This window comes from Bos mutus, chromosome 1 (genome assembly GCF_027580195.1).
Source record: "Bos mutus isolate GX-2022 chromosome 1, NWIPB_WYAK_1.1, whole genome shotgun sequence".
Lineage (NCBI taxonomy): Eukaryota > Metazoa > Chordata > Mammalia > Artiodactyla > Bovidae > Bos > Bos mutus.
This window is the reverse complement of record NC_091617.1, coordinates 81,813,927-81,829,293: the sequence shown is the minus strand read 5'-3', so window position 1 is coordinate 81,829,293 and position 15,367 is coordinate 81,813,927. Positions and strand designations below refer to the sequence as shown.

Below are 15,367 nucleotides of genomic sequence, written 5' to 3'. Positions count from 1 at the left end.
ACATGACGTACTCTGCATAAAAGTTAAATAAGCAAGGTAACAGTATACAGCCTTGACGTATTCCTTTCCCAATTTTGAACCAGTCCATTGTTCTATGTCCAGTTCTAACTATTGCTTCTTGACCAACATACAGGTTTCTTAGGAGACAGGTAAGATGGTTTGGTATTCCTATCTCTTTAAGAATATTCCACAGTTTGTTGTGATCCACACAGTCCAAGGTTTTTTAGCATACTCAATGAAACAGAAGTAGATGTTTTCCTGAAATTCCCTTTTTTTCTCTATGATCCAATGAATGTTGGCAATTTGATCTCTGGTTCCTCTGCCTTTTCAAAACCCAGCTTGGACACTGGAGGTTCTCAGTTCACATACTGCTGAACCCTAGCCTAATGTTTAACTTAAGTTTAAGAATAGAGAGTGTTGAAACTTCCCTGGAGTTCAGTGGTTAAGATTCTGAGCTTCCAAGGCAAAGGGCACAGGTTTGATCCCTGACCAGGAAACTAAAATCCCCCATGCAGTGTGGCATGGCCAACAATAAATTTATTGTTTATTGTTTATTAAGAAAAGCTAATTTCTTTAAAAAAAAAAAAAAGGAATAGGGAGCATTAAACTATTGTGGAGTACACCTAGATTCTGTTCTGTAATTTGGGGAGGAAGATTGCCAGGCTCCAGGACTGCCGTGTCCCTACAGAGTCTGTCTCCTCATGGCTGTGAGTTCCTGGAACCTGTGACTGGTCTTTGTTCATCTGATAGCCCCTGACCCAGCACACTGGATCTCCATCAGCATTTCCAGGATGAACAAATGAGCAGAGAAGGAAGGGGACAGAAAAGGGGAGAGAAGGAAGTAATGAGAGGGATAGAGAGACAAAGACTGACTATAACTTATTCAAAAGAACCATATGTATTCTTTGCAAGACTTTAGACATAAAGAAGAGAGGGGGCTATAAAGGTGGATAAGTTGGTGTTCCTTGCACTGCAGTGATTCACTTTCTTGTGAAAAAGAAAGATATGCCACTAACAATGGTGTTGGGGTCCCAGGCGGCGCTAGAGGCAAAGAACACACCTGCCAGTGCAGGGGACATAAGAAACTGTGGTTCGAATCCTGGGTGGAGAAGATCCCCTGGAGGAGGGCATGGCAACCCACTCCAGTGTTCTTGCCTAGAGAATCCCATGGACAGAGGAGCCTAGCGGGCTACAGACCTTCGGGTCTCAGAGTAGGACAGGTCTGAAGCTATTTAGCACAGAGCACACCTGGGCCCTCCACAGGGAGAGTTCTCGCACAAGGTGTGCTCCGTCCAGGGCTGTGAGCATCAAGCTATCTGTCAAAATGTTCAGAAACTTACTCGATTCTTGGCTCTTTGTAGGTGACTTGTTAGTGTGTTTGTTTATATCTCTGGAATCTTTTAACAATCTCTGTATCCCGAGTATCTTGAACCTCCACGAAAATGATGGAAGTATGCCGTGTGTGTGTGTGTGTGTGTTAGTCACTCATTCATGTCCAGCTCTTTGGGACACCATGGACTGTAGCCCTCCAGGATCCTCTTTCTATGGGATTCTCAAGGCGAGAATACTGGAGTGGGTAGTGATTCCCTTCTCCAGGGGGTCTTCCTGACCCAGGGATTGAACCCTGGTCTCCTGCACTGCAGACAGATTATCATCTGAGCCACCAGAGAAGCCCAAGTATGCCTCGGTGGAGTTATTTCTCATTCATTGTTCTGTGATCTTGGATGGAAGTCAAATGTTTTTTAGCTCTAGGAAAATTTCTTGTTTTCTATTTTGAAAATACCCACCCCCCATATGTTTCTGTTTCCAGTTACTAGGGCTATTTTTAGTCAGATGTTGCAATCCTGGACTGATATCTATAGCTCTCCTCTTTTCTCTCACGTTTCCTATTTTGTCATTTTTTAAAAATTTATTTTCTCATCTACTGGTCCTATTGAAAATTTTTTCACTGATCAATTTTTAATTTCTAAGAGTGCTATCTTATTTACTGAATTATCTAGTTTTAGAGTATTCTGTTCTTTTTTATGGAGAAGGCAATCTTTTTTATGCTTTTAATAGCCTTTCAAGTTTCCCTGATGATACTGTATGTATATTTTTAAGTTTTCTCTTGTTCCCAGAGTTAGCCTTGTTGTCTCCAAGGTAATTTTTCCTGTTTTTTTTTTCTTTCAACTTTTTATTTAAAAAATGTTCAAACTTACACAAAGTTGAAAGAATAGTGCACTGAACACTCATATATCCTTTCCCTAATCATCAGTCATTAGTATTTTGCCACATTTACAAACTATTTTGATTTTCTGAATCATTTGTAGACATCATCATTTTAGTCCTAAGTACTTCAGCATATGTTTCTTTTAAAAATAAGGACATTTTTCTACATACCCCAAGATCATTACTACACTCCAAACACATATCACTAATTGAATAATATCTTCTGATATTCAGTTCATACTTAAATTTTACTGGGAATTCCCTGGTGGTTCACTGGTTAGGACTCCAAGATTTCACTGCATGGGGCCTGGGTTACATCCCTGACTGGATCCTGCAAGCCTTGCTGTTCAGTTCAGTTCAGTCACTCACTCGTGTCCGACTCTTTGTGACCCCATGAATTGCAGCACGCCAGGCCTCCCTGTCCATCACTAACTCCCAGAGTTCACTCAGACTCACGTCCATTGAGTCGGTGATGCCATCCAGCCATCTCATCCTCTGTCGTCCCCTTCTCCTCCTGCCCCCAATCCCTCCCAGCATCACAGTCTTTTCCAATGAGTCAACTCTTCGCATGAGGTGGCCAAAGTACTGGAGTTTCAGTTTTAGCATCATTCCTTCCAAAGAAATCCCAGGGCTGATCTCCTTCAGAATGGACTGGTTGGATCTCCTTACACCTGTTAGACTGCCTAATATTGTTCTATAGGTCACTAAGGTGCTGATCAATTTTTGCTTTTTTCTCCCTGTGATTCACTTTGGTAAGTCTATTGCCTTGCCTTCAAGTTAACTGATTTTTTTTCCTGCAGCATCTAATCTGTTCTTTGACACATTTGGCAAATTTTTATTTCTGATATTGTTTTCAATTCTAAAATTTCCATTTGATGCTTTTTAATAGTTTGCCTTTATCTACCGAATTTCTCCAATTGTTCACTCACTATGTTTAGTTTTCCCCTTTAAATCCTTGATCAATTTTATAATGGCTTTTTAAAAGTCTGTGTCAATTCCAACACCTCTTACCCTGTTTGAGTTTTTTTAAACTGTTTTTTCTCTTGATTTTTAATCACATCTTACTACTACTTCACCTGTCTAATGATTTGACCATCAAGCTGTACATGGTACATGCTACGTGATGGGATTTATGCGGCTTTCCTTTAAAGGTTGTTGAGGTTTGTTTTAGCAGGCAATTGATTTACTGGTGAATCAATTTGGTTTTTTTTCTTCAAGGCTTGTTTTAAGCTTTATTAGGACTGGTCTGGAGGAGTCCTTCCTTAAGGCTAGACTAGCTCTACTCCTAAGGCGTGGCCTTTCTGAGGCCTTAATTGAATTGCATGTTTTTAGCCTCTCTGACTGGTTGGAACTGCTACGTCTCCCAGTCCGGTGAGACTTCTGGAATGTCTGTGCAGCTCCCAACTTCTCAATAGCTGTTCTCTGCCAGGCTTTGCAGACTCTCATTTCCCTATGCTCAGCTGAGTACTCAGTCAAACCCTTGAGGGGACCCCTACCCAGATTTCCAAAGCTCCTTCTCTTACAGCTCTCTCCTGTTCAGTACCCGGTCTCACAGATTTCAGCTGTTTAAACAGCCCTAGACTCTAATTTCTGCCTCCTCAGCTTAGTGACCCATCTTTCTTTCCTGGGCTCTACCTCTCTGTCCTGCGGTCTAGAAACTGTCTCCAGAAAGAAAGCCAGGTAATTGTGGAGCTCACATGGGCCTTTCTTCTCTTAGGAACCACTGTTCTGTATCACTGGTTGTCCCAATATCTGAAAAAGATTTCTTTATCCTTTTTGTCTAGTTTTGTAATTACTTATGGCAGGAGGGCTAGTCCAGTGCTAGCTACCCTGTCATAGCCAGAACTGTTGGAAAGTTTTAAACGCCAAATACATTCTTTTTAAAAATGCCACAAATTTTTTACTTTCTTCTTTTCACTCTGGTAAATTGGATGAACAAACCTGTTTTATATTCCCTTTTTTCTTCCTTTTTGGGTACTTTTGGATTAATAAAATATTTTCTATAATTTCCTTTTCTTTCTGTTAAATTGTCAGTTATGCATTCTTTCACTATTTTAGTTTTGTAATAGTGATTATCCAATAGGATGACAACTTGATTTTTCTTTGTATTTGATTTGGAAAATTTGCCAACAGAATTTTTTTCTTTACTTCTATTATAGTTTTACCTTGATATGTCTCAGAGTTGACTATTCTGGTCAGTTTTCCTATGTACACACACAGACACGTTTGACATGTAGATTTAGGTCATTTTTATTTCCAGAAAGTATTCTGGGATTATAACTTTTGGGTTAAACATGTCATATTTATTTAATTTATAATATACTTTGTATTGGTATAATTTATATAAAATAAAATTCACTTTCAAGTGTATGGTTTCATGAGTTTTGACAAGTAATACACAGTTGTGTCGGAGAAGGCAATGGCACCCACTCCAGTGCTCTTGACTGGAGAATCCCATGGGCGGAGGGGCCTGGTAGGCTGCAGTCCATGGGGTCCCACAGAGTCGGACACGACTGAGCGACTTCACTCTCAGTTTTCACTTTCCTGCATTGGAGAAGGAAATGGCAACCCACTCCAGTGTTCTTGTCTGGAGAATCCCAGGGACGGGGGAGCCTGGTGGGCTGCCGGCTATGGGGTCGCACAGAGTCGGACACGACTGAAGTGACTTAGCAGCAGCAGCAGCACACAGTTGTGTAATCATTACTATAGTCATTACTGGACTACAGTTTTTAGTATTATTTCCATTCCATTGTTTTGTTTTGCTTCTTCAGCAAATCCAGTTATGTGTATGTGTGTGCGTGCTCGGTCGCTTCAATCATGTCCAACTCTTTGCAACCCTATGGACTGCCAGGCTCCTCTGTCCATGGGATTCTCCAGGCAAGATAGCTGGAGTGGGTTGCCATGCCTCCTCCAGGGGATCTTCCCAACCCAGTGATCAAATCTGAATCTGAGCCACCTGCGTCTTCTGCATTGCAGGTGGATTCTGTAACCACTGAGCCACTGGGGAAGCCCAGATATATGTGTATGCCTTTTTTGCCTGTTCTCTACAGTGATCACATTTTCTCTGATCATTTTATCCCTTTATTCACTTTTTTTCTCTTGGCTATATCCCTTATTATATTTTTAGTTGAAGTTGCATCTATTCTCCTTTGGGCATCTTGTGATTTAATCTTTATTTCTGTAATTTTTAAATTGAAAAACAATTAAAGATTTTATTGAGGTATAATTGACTCATAACATTATATTAGCTTCAGATGTGCAACACATTGAGTTAATGTCTATACATAACTTTTATTTTTTTTCCTTCTATCTCTTTTCTGAGTTTGATTAGCTCATTTCACGTCTTGATTTTTGTCTATTTCCCATCCAGAAAATTTGAATTTTGGTGTTTTATATTTTCAAGTGCCTATTTAGTAATATTTAATGTTGAATATTGTGTCACAATTTTCATCTGTTTGTGGTTTGGAGGTGAATAAAATCATCATCTGAAGGTATTGTACTCTCACTTATTATTTTCTTCTCATAGTGGCTCAGTGTACTGCTACCTGTGATTTGTTTATACAACAGTGTGTTGAATTTTCCTGGTCTGCTAATGACAGGTATTTGTTTTGGGGGAGAAGTAAAGGACTTGGTGGTTTACTAAGATTCTTAGTTCTGGAACGCCCTTTTCTATAGATAAGTGGAGTGAGATTTCTTTAATAGTTTGTGCTGTTGTGAGGGAGAGGTTGGTGTGTCTTCTGATTCTGTGATTTCTTTCGTTTCTGTAGGGCTCCTCTTGTCCACCATTTTCTTTCACTTCCTAGTCTCCAAGTAATGCCTCCCACTTTTAAGCTGGCTACCTCTCCCCAGGAGGGGAGCCTTTCAAAGACTGTTACTTTTGGTCCTGTGCCTTTTTGAGTCTCTCCTAGAGTCCTCAGTAGCCAATGCCCTGGCCTGCCAGCTGGCAGGCCTGTTCTCAGTCTTTCTCTCTCCCTCCTCCCTCCTTTCTTTCTTTCTCTCTCTCTCTCCCACCCCCTTCCTTTCTGTGTGTCTGCCTGCAGGTTTTTTCAACACTAAACAATCTCTTCCAACTTTACTGAGATGGCCTACCACATCCATGGCCAAACACACCTTTTAATTGGAATTCAGTTGCTGACTCAGCCTGGCCACGGGGCTCCTGTAGGCACCAGAGGGCATAGCAGTTGGTCTGTAGGCATCTCTGTCAGCTTCCCATCGTGTGAATCTTGCCAGTTTTCTCCCTCCAGACTTTTGGGCTACGGCCAGTCTCAGGACAGCTGCAGTGCAGGGTGGTAGGCATGTCTCAGGGGGCTGCTACTGCTGCTAAGTCACCTCAGTAGTGTCCGACTCTGTGCGACCCCACAGACGGCATCCCACCAGGCTCCCCCATCCCTGGGATTCTCCAGGCAAGAACACTGGAGTGGGTTGCCATTTCCTTCTCCAATGCAGGACAGTGAAAAGTGAAAGTGAAGTCGCTCAGTCGTATCCGACTCTTAGCGACCCCATGGACTGCAGCCTACCAGGCTCCTCCATCCATGGGATTTTCCAGGCAAAAGTACTGGAGTGGGGTGCCATTGCCTTCTCCTTCTCAGGGGGCAGATAGAGGTAATCATAGGTATAAGGTATAACCTTATACCTTGCTGGGAAGGTACCAGATTTGTCTCCAGGCTAACTGTCCCTTCCTGTAGGCTGGTGATGTGAGACTTCAAGGTCTTCATCACGTGAAGACTAGGCACATTCTTTTCTGTCAGCTTGGGGTGTTTAGGTCTGTGGACATCCTACTTGGCACCACCAAGCCCCTCCCTAAAAAGGAGTTCATAGATGGCAAGCAGGTCTTTCTTGGGCACGAACATTTGCAGTGGCTCAAGCGTCTGTGGCCAGAGCTGGAGAATCATTCTCAGCATTCTTCCGCTCAAGATGAGACCCTGTCTTTTCAAAATGGTGACTTTTATCCATGTTCTCCCACTGCTAGGATTCCCCCCAACCCCATCCTTCTTCCCTTCAGTCTTCACCTGATTTTCTGCTCTGAAGTGAGCTCTGGAGCCAGCTTTGCTGATATCATATGTCTAATTATCTTTTTACATGTAAATTAAAGTTTGTGTAATCTCTGCGTTGTAGTCACGGTCTAGATATAGATTTTATGTGATTTGAGTTGCTCTCCTTGTTAATTTGTATGGGTTTTAGTGGTTGTGTGAAGAGATCTGGATGTAAGAATCTATCATTATCCCATGTGAACTCTGTAGAGTCATTTTTTAAATCCTGATTTTATTTATTTTGGAAGCATTCCTCAGTTTTCCAGTGATTCTCAATTTAAGAGCATGAGACAAAAAGGCTATAAGGAGCCCTGAGTAAATGTTGAATTGGGGATGGGCTTTCCTTTGGGGTGATTGTGTGGGAGCCAGCCATTATGCTGGGGGCCTCTAATGCCATAATGTGCAATTCTATTTTCTGGGCTGCTTATTTCTCTAGGGAAGGAAATTCTATTCTCCTCCCTGAAGGGTGGAAGTCTGTTTTGACCAGCGGGGAAATGGGGGAAGGGCAGAATGGAGGGGCTGTTTAAATTCTACATAGACTTTTAATTAGCCACCCTGTTTTCAACCCTATTTGCCCTCTGCTGTACTACTCTACTTGATTCCTTAGAGAACTGAACTTCTCTGACATTCTGTAGGGCGACACAGCTCTTTTCGGTATTTTTTCTCTGTGCCAATATTCAAATCTGCAGCTTCCTTTATTCTGGACTTCAGTTGTCACTCCTTCTTCTGCTTCCTGTCTTCCAGAATTTTGTCAAAATCTCTTATTGGCTGATGGACCTTCCTTCTCATTCTCTTGTAGCTGTAGGTTTATCCATTTTAAAAAAATCCTTCACTTTAATTTTAGAAAGGATGTGGGAGGGAATGGAAATAAACAGAGATGTTTAATCTGCTAATTTTAATTAGAAATCTCTTCTGTTAGAGTTGTAAATGTTTAAAAGAAAAGGAGCCTCTTTGGGAAAGGAAAGAAGATGGTTGGTCTATGGTTATAGGAGCCGTCAGAAGGTAGATGTGATCCTGACCATTACTCCTGGCCCAGATGCAGCCTGAGGTGGTTGGGTCTTAGGACTGAAGGAGCATCTGCCTATGGTTCGAAGCAGGACTTCTGGGTGAGGCCACAACCGAAGATCCTGCCCCCACCCCAGAGCTCAAGTGTCACATCCTACATAATGTAATGTTGAAAATGTAGTTACCTGTTATATGGGACATCTTGCCCTGTCTTTACATGTTTGTGTGCGAAGTGATACCACATATGGTGGTATCCATTCATTTGTTGATGGACCCTCAGTTGGCTTCCATATCTTGGCTACTGTAAATGATGGTGCTATGAACACTGGGGTGCATGTATCTTTTCAGATTAGAGTTTCCACCGTTTCAGGATATATGGCCAGGATCGGGATTGCTGGATCATGTGGTAGCTCTAGTTTTGGTTTTGTAAGGAACCTCCATACTGTTTTCCACAATGGCTTCCTCTATTTACATTCCCACCCACACTGCAAGAATGTTCCCTTTTCTTCACATACGTTTTAGCGTTTATTATCTATAGACTTTTTAATGATGGCCTTTCTGACTGGTGTGAGGTATTACCTCATTGTGGTTTTCATTTGCATTTCTCTAGCAATTAGTGATGTTGAGCATCACTAATTTCATGTGCCTCTTGATCATCTGTTTGTCTTCTTTGGAGAGATGTCTATTTAGGTCTTCTGTCCATTTTTTGAGCGAGTTTTTTTTTTTTTTATATTAAGTTGTATGAGCTGTTTGTATGTTTTGAATGTTAACCCCTTGTCAGTTGCATCATTTGGAAATATTTTGTTTCATTCTGTAGGCCTTTTTTTCCATTTTGTTGATGGTTTCTTTTGCTGTGCAAAAGCTTTTAAGTTTGATAAGGTATCACTTGTTTATTTTTGCCTTTATTTCTTCTGCCTTGGAAAACCAATCTAAGAAAATATTGGTATGATTTATGTCAGAGAATGTTCAGCCTATGTTCTCTTCTAGGAGTTTTATGGTGTCATGTATTACATTTAGGTCTTTAAACATTTTGAATTTATTTTTGTCGATGGTGTGAGGGTGTGTTCTAACTTCATTGACTTACATGTAGCTGTCTAGCTTTCCCAACAGCCCTTGCTGAAGAGACTGTCTTTTCTCCATTGTACATTCTTACCTCCTTTGTTGAAGATTAATTGACCCTACATACGTCGGTTTCAGAGAAGGCAATGGCACCCCATCCAGTACTCTTGCTTGGAAAATCCCATGGACGGAGGAACCTGGTAGGCTGCAATCCATGGGGTTGCTAAGAGTCGGACACGACTGAGCGACTTCACTTTCACTTTTCACTTTCATGCATTGGAGAAGGAAATGGCAACCCACTGCATTGTTCTTGCCTGGAGAGTCCCAGGGACGGGGGAGCCTGGTGGGCTGCCGTCTATGGGGTCGCACAGAGTCGGACACGACTGAAGCGACTTAGCATAGCATGTAGGTTTATTTCTGGGCTTGCTATTCTGTTCCATTGGTCCTTTTGTCTATTTTTGTGTCAATATCCTGCTCTTTGATTGCTAGAGTTTTGTAATATTGTCCTCAGTCTGGGATAATTAGGCCTTCAGCTTTGTTCTTTTTCCTCAGGATTCCTTTTGACACTGGGTCTTTTGTGGTTCCACATAAATTTTAGAATTTTTCGTTTTAGTTCTGTGGAAAATGTTATGGATATTATGGTAGGGATCTCATTAAACCTGTAGATTGCTTTGGATAGTATGGCCATTTTAACAGTGTCAACAGATGATTAGATTAAGAAGATGTGGTATATATATATACAATGGAATATTACTCAACCTTAAAAAGCATAAGGACTTCCCTGGGGTGCAGTAGATAATCCGCCTGCCAGTGCAAGGGACGTGGGTTCCTTCCCTGGTCCAGGGAGATTCCACATGCCTTGGAGCAACTAAGCCCCTGTGCCACAGCTCCTGAACCCATGCTTGAGAGCCTGCAAGCTGCACTACTGAAGCCTACACACTCACCCTTGAGTCATAGCTAATGAGCCCCCTCGTGCCACAACTACTGAAGCCTGTGCTCCACGACAAGAGAAGCCACCGCAATGAGAAACCCACACACTAAAACTAGAGAGGAGCCCCTGCTCTCCGCAACTAGAGAAAGCCTTCATGCAGCAACGAAGACTCAGTGCAGCCAAAAATAAATAAATTTTAAAAAGAATGAAAAATTGCCATCTGCAGCAACGTGGATGGACCTAGAGAATATCATACTAAGTGAAGAAAGTCAGACAAAGACAAATATTACATGATATCTAAAAATAATGCAGATGAATTGATATACAAAACAGAAACGGACTCACAGACATAGAAAACAAACTTGTGGTTACCAAATGGGAAAGGGAGGGAGAAAAGGATAAATTAGGAGCATGGGATTAACAGATGTAAAGTACTTTACATAAAATAGACAAGCAACAAGTATTTTCTATATAGCACAGGGAACCGTAGTCCATATCCTATAATAATATATAATGGAAAATCATCTGGAAAAAAATCTGAATCACTTTGCTGTAAACCTGAAACTAACACAATATTAGTAAGTCAACTATATTTCAATTTTTAAGAAATGTTGACTGTTTAAAAAAAGATATTTAACACTATAACATTAGATGAGATTGCCAAGGGAGTTCTATAGAAAGAGAAGTGAAAGAGTGCCCTGGAGTGCTCCAAAGTAAAGATGTACAAGTTGAAGAACCAGGAGGCTGAGAAGGAGTAGCTGGTGAGGAAGAAGGAAAACTCAGCGATTGTGGTGTGTTATTAGAGAGTATTTCCAGGATGGGGAACACATGTATACCTGTGGTGGATTCATTTTGATATTTGGCAAAACTAATACAATTATGTAAAGTTTAAAAATAAAATAAAATTTAAAAAAAAAAAAAGAGGAAGAGGCAATGGTCTTGCAACAAGGAAGTCACTGGTGATATTGTTCCAAGACCTTCGAAAAGACCAAAGCCTGATTGAAGTGGACTCAGTAGAGAACTGGAGACAGTGAGTACAAGGGTACTTTCAAGGGGCTTTTTTTTTTCTTTTTAAGGAAGGGGAGCAGAGAAATGGAATGGTAGCTAGAAGGGAAGGAAGGGCCAAGAGTTTTTCTTCAAAAATAGGAGAAATAATAGTATGATTGTATGTTTATGGGAAAGAGTAGAGAGGGAAAATCTGATGTTGTGAGAGAGAAAGAGGTAGACTTACTGGGGAGATGTCCTTGAGGTGAGGGATTGGCTTTTCTCAGGACCACGGAAGGTTTATCCATAGTCAAGGAGGTAAGACAGAACATGCCAGCTCAGATGCAGTAGGTGGAAGTTCAAGAGGGTTCTTTTCGGACAGATTTCATTTCCTCAGTAAAACAGGAAGCAAGGTTGCAGGTAAAGAGTGAAGACAGAGAAAGTGTTGGAGGTCTGAGGGGAAAACAGGTGAATAAATCATTCAAACCTATAGGAGAGTGAAAGGATTATAGGGTGTATCAGATGATTGTCTGGCTACAGACAGTTGAGGTGTGCTTGAGGTTTGTGGTCATGAGTTTAAAGAGAAATCAGTCAGCAGTTTAATACCTTTTTCTCCAGTCAGGTTCAGGTGCATGAAGACAGGTGTGGAGGAGGTGTAGTGCTGGATTTAACTTGGTTTCTCATTTTTCTAATTGGGCATCATGAAGTGAAAGAGGGGCAGGGGAATTAGATTGTGATAAAGAGAGAAACTGTAAAAACTGGCTGAGGAAATTAAATTTGGCAGGGAGGGAAGAGGGGACGGGAGGGAAGAGGGGACATCTGGGGAAAGAGGGACTGAGAAAAATGGACTTTAGGTCCTCGTGGGGGAAAGTATTACTGGAGTCTGGTTAATAAGGGAACGAGCTAGAAATATGGAAGATGAGGGCAGGAATTGGAATTCACAACCAAGATTGTTGGCTTTAATTACTGGTAAGTGCATATCTGTAGATTTATTGTGAAGCATGTGGTGGAGGCAAGGTGGAGGACAGAATCAGGCACTGAGAATTTGGGCGTGGTAGTGGCATGGGGGAGGGATGCTCACTAACTCCTCTTGCTCAGAATCCCAGGAGTGTGTCGTGTTGTGTGTGTGTGTGCTTTGCTTAATCATTATAGTAAAAATAGAAAACACTTTAAATATGTAGAGCCCACAACTTTCATACAGCAAAAGAACAGTCATTCTTTGGCAAGAACTACCTGAGTGTGAAATATTGGTTGGCTTTCTTTGTCCAAGTCCCTAGACAGCTGTTGAAAATGATATGGGAGTAGAGTTGGAGAGCTGGGAAGTAGCTTAATAAAAGTAAAGATTGAAGCAATGTGAGTGACAAGACTGTCTGGAGAGAATGTGTACATCAAGAAGCGAACCCAAGTGTGGACTCTGGGGACAACCTATATTTACTGGGCTGTGCTGTGCTTAGTCACTTAGTCTTGTCCGACTGTTTGCGACCCCATGGATTGTAGCCCACCAGGCTCCTCTGTCTATGGGGATTCTCCAGGCAAGAATACCAGAGTGGGTTGCCATGCCGGCCTCCAGGGGATCTTGCCAACCCAGGGCCAAGTATTCCACATTGCAGGCAGATTCTTTACCTTCTGAGCCACCAGAAGTCAGGACGAACCAAAAGAGCTACATAGGACTCTGCATAACTGGGTTATCGAAGTATTGATTATCTGCGTGAGACGTCATCGGCCTGATTGGGTTATCAACATGACCGGGTCATCCCATGATGACGTGACCCTCGTGATTGGATGGATATATATATTTCTGGCAGCCAGTGTGCCAGGCACAGAAGGTGCTGCCTTCAGCTTGGAGTAGCTTGTTTGGACTAGGCTTGCTGGAGAGTTTCTATTCCGATTTAGGAGCCTGCGCCGGTGCAGACGTGGCACGGGAGGCTTCCGAGGCTGACCCAGCGCTGCCTCCAGATAGCTTTTCTCAGGATCAACAGTACCCTGCCTGGACTTGGGGTCCTTGATCGAGACCAGAGACCTGATCCCTCAAGGGTGGCTTCCAGAGACCGGAGGACGCAGACCCCAGGAGGAAGCGAAAAGGACGAGGTTCCGACTGGACCCTGACCATCGCCCATGGTGGCCCTCGGCCCCAGGGTCAGGATGTCACTGAGTATGTCGTCCGAGTTCCCATAAACTTGATAAAGTCAACCTCGCTACTTGGAATCAGGCCCAGCTAGAATGCGACCTGAGCAACAAGAAAATTTACCAAGAGGAGGAGATGCCCAAGTTGGGAGCTGGTAGGGGTTTCCGCTGCAAGCTCGGGGAAAAGGCACCAAGAAAGAAATATGGCATGATAGAGCACACATCCTATTACATCTTCACCAGTGCCTGATGGAGCCTTTGAGGCCTTCCCTGTGAACAACTGGTACAACTTCATGCCGCTGGCCAAAGGCCGCATGCTGACAGCCGAGGAGGAGTGGGAGAGAAGAAACCCAGTCCGGAACCATTTATGCATCAAGCAGCAGCCTAGGTGGAAGGACCAGGAGGAGGATGAGAAAGAGAAGCCAGGTGCAAGAAAGCCACTGAGCTGCACATCCGTGACCTGGAGGGTGACCTGGAGATGTCCTCCGACGACAGCAAGGCCAGCGGAGAGGACCGTGGCTAGGGCCCCAAGGTCAAAAAGAAGGGGCCACCCAGCAAGGGGGTTTGGAAGAAGAAGAAGGGATCAGACGATGAGGCCTTTGAGGTCAGTGATAATGGTGACTTCAAGGGCCAGGAGGTGGACAACATGTCCGCCAGCCGCAGCAACTCCCAGGAGGAGCTGGAGGGCAAGCCCAAGGTCACCCAGCAGGAGGAGAGCCCCAAGGGCATGGACAAGCAGAGCATGAGCTGTAATGAGCGCCAGAAGGAGACACTGCCCCAGGAGGACAAGAAGGTGCCCATGCCGCGGGAGAAGAAGCAGAGGAAACACAGCAGCGAGGAGAGTGACATCAACAGAGAAACCTCCTTGGTGCACTTTATGTGAAGAAGATGCCCCCCAAGAGGGAGCAGAAACAGTTGGGAGGCAACAGCTGGCTGGGCACACCCAGCACCGAGGCTGACAGCATTTCCTCCACCCTTCAGGCAGCTGCCAGCAAGCTGGAGCAGGGGAAGCAGACCATCGAAATGACAGTGGCCGAAGGACTGCGACTGGACACCGGGCCCCAGAGCCTGTCAGGGAAGTCAACCCCCAGCAATGGTGACATGCAAGTGACCAAGGATGCTGGGCCCTGATACCTGAGGCGGAAGCCCATGACCCCCAAGGGCCAGCTGAGAAATTTCCAGACCAAGAAGACAGGGCTGTGTGGTGAGCAGACACCTGCTGGCTCAGATGCTCAAGTTCATGAATCCCGAGTGCAAGATGATCAATGATAAGATGCCTTGTTCCCTCGGGAATCATGCTCTGTGCAAATAAACATACTCTATTTTTAATAATAATAATAAAAATCTAACAAGAAGAATGGGAAGAAATGTAGGAGAAGGGTCCAGAAGACACAGGGAAGAAGGACTTTTCAGAGTAAGGGAGTAAGGGCCCAAAGTAAGGCACAGTCAGGTTGCTCAGGTCGAGAACGGAAGGTTGTGCAAAACGGGTTGCCAAAGCTGTGGCTGGCGTCAGAGTTGTGACCAAGAAGATCTGTGCACAAGAAGGCTCCTGCATCACTCCAACCTGTTCCTGCCTTCCATCAGGTCCACATCCTTCCACAGAGACCCCATCAAGAAAGTGGTCAGCTACAATCTCTGCAAGAACATAATACAAGAGTGTTAGTGTAACAAACAGGATCTTCCCAACCCAGGGATCCAACCTGAGTCTCCTGTCTCCTGCAGCAGCAAGTGGGTTCTTTACTGCTGCACCATCTGGATATACTCCTACTATCAGCTTAATCTGAGGGTAGAGACAGGGTGTAGGTCTTACCAGTCTCTCTCCAGTGTCCACTACCAAGAAAGCTTAGCATTTGGCCAGGTAGCAAAGGAGAAATATTTTAAGGTCCAGATCAGTTATCACTGAGCTATATATACACTTGGAGCTGAAAGGCAATAACTTGATAACTGGCAGATAGAACAGAGAACCTGGAGTCCTCTGATTAAGAGTATTTTAATTCCATTTGGTAGCTCTTGGCTTCAGATGGAA

The 15,367-nt window shown here is 43.4% G+C and overlaps 1 pseudogene; it reads left to right on the top strand.

The window, feature by feature from the left end:
* The first annotated feature begins 11,471 nt into the window (after window positions 1-11,471).
* On the top strand, window positions 11,472-14,653 carry LOC102284759 (general transcription factor IIF subunit 1 pseudogene; annotated as a pseudogene).
* Window positions 14,654-15,367: the final 714 nt, after the last annotated feature.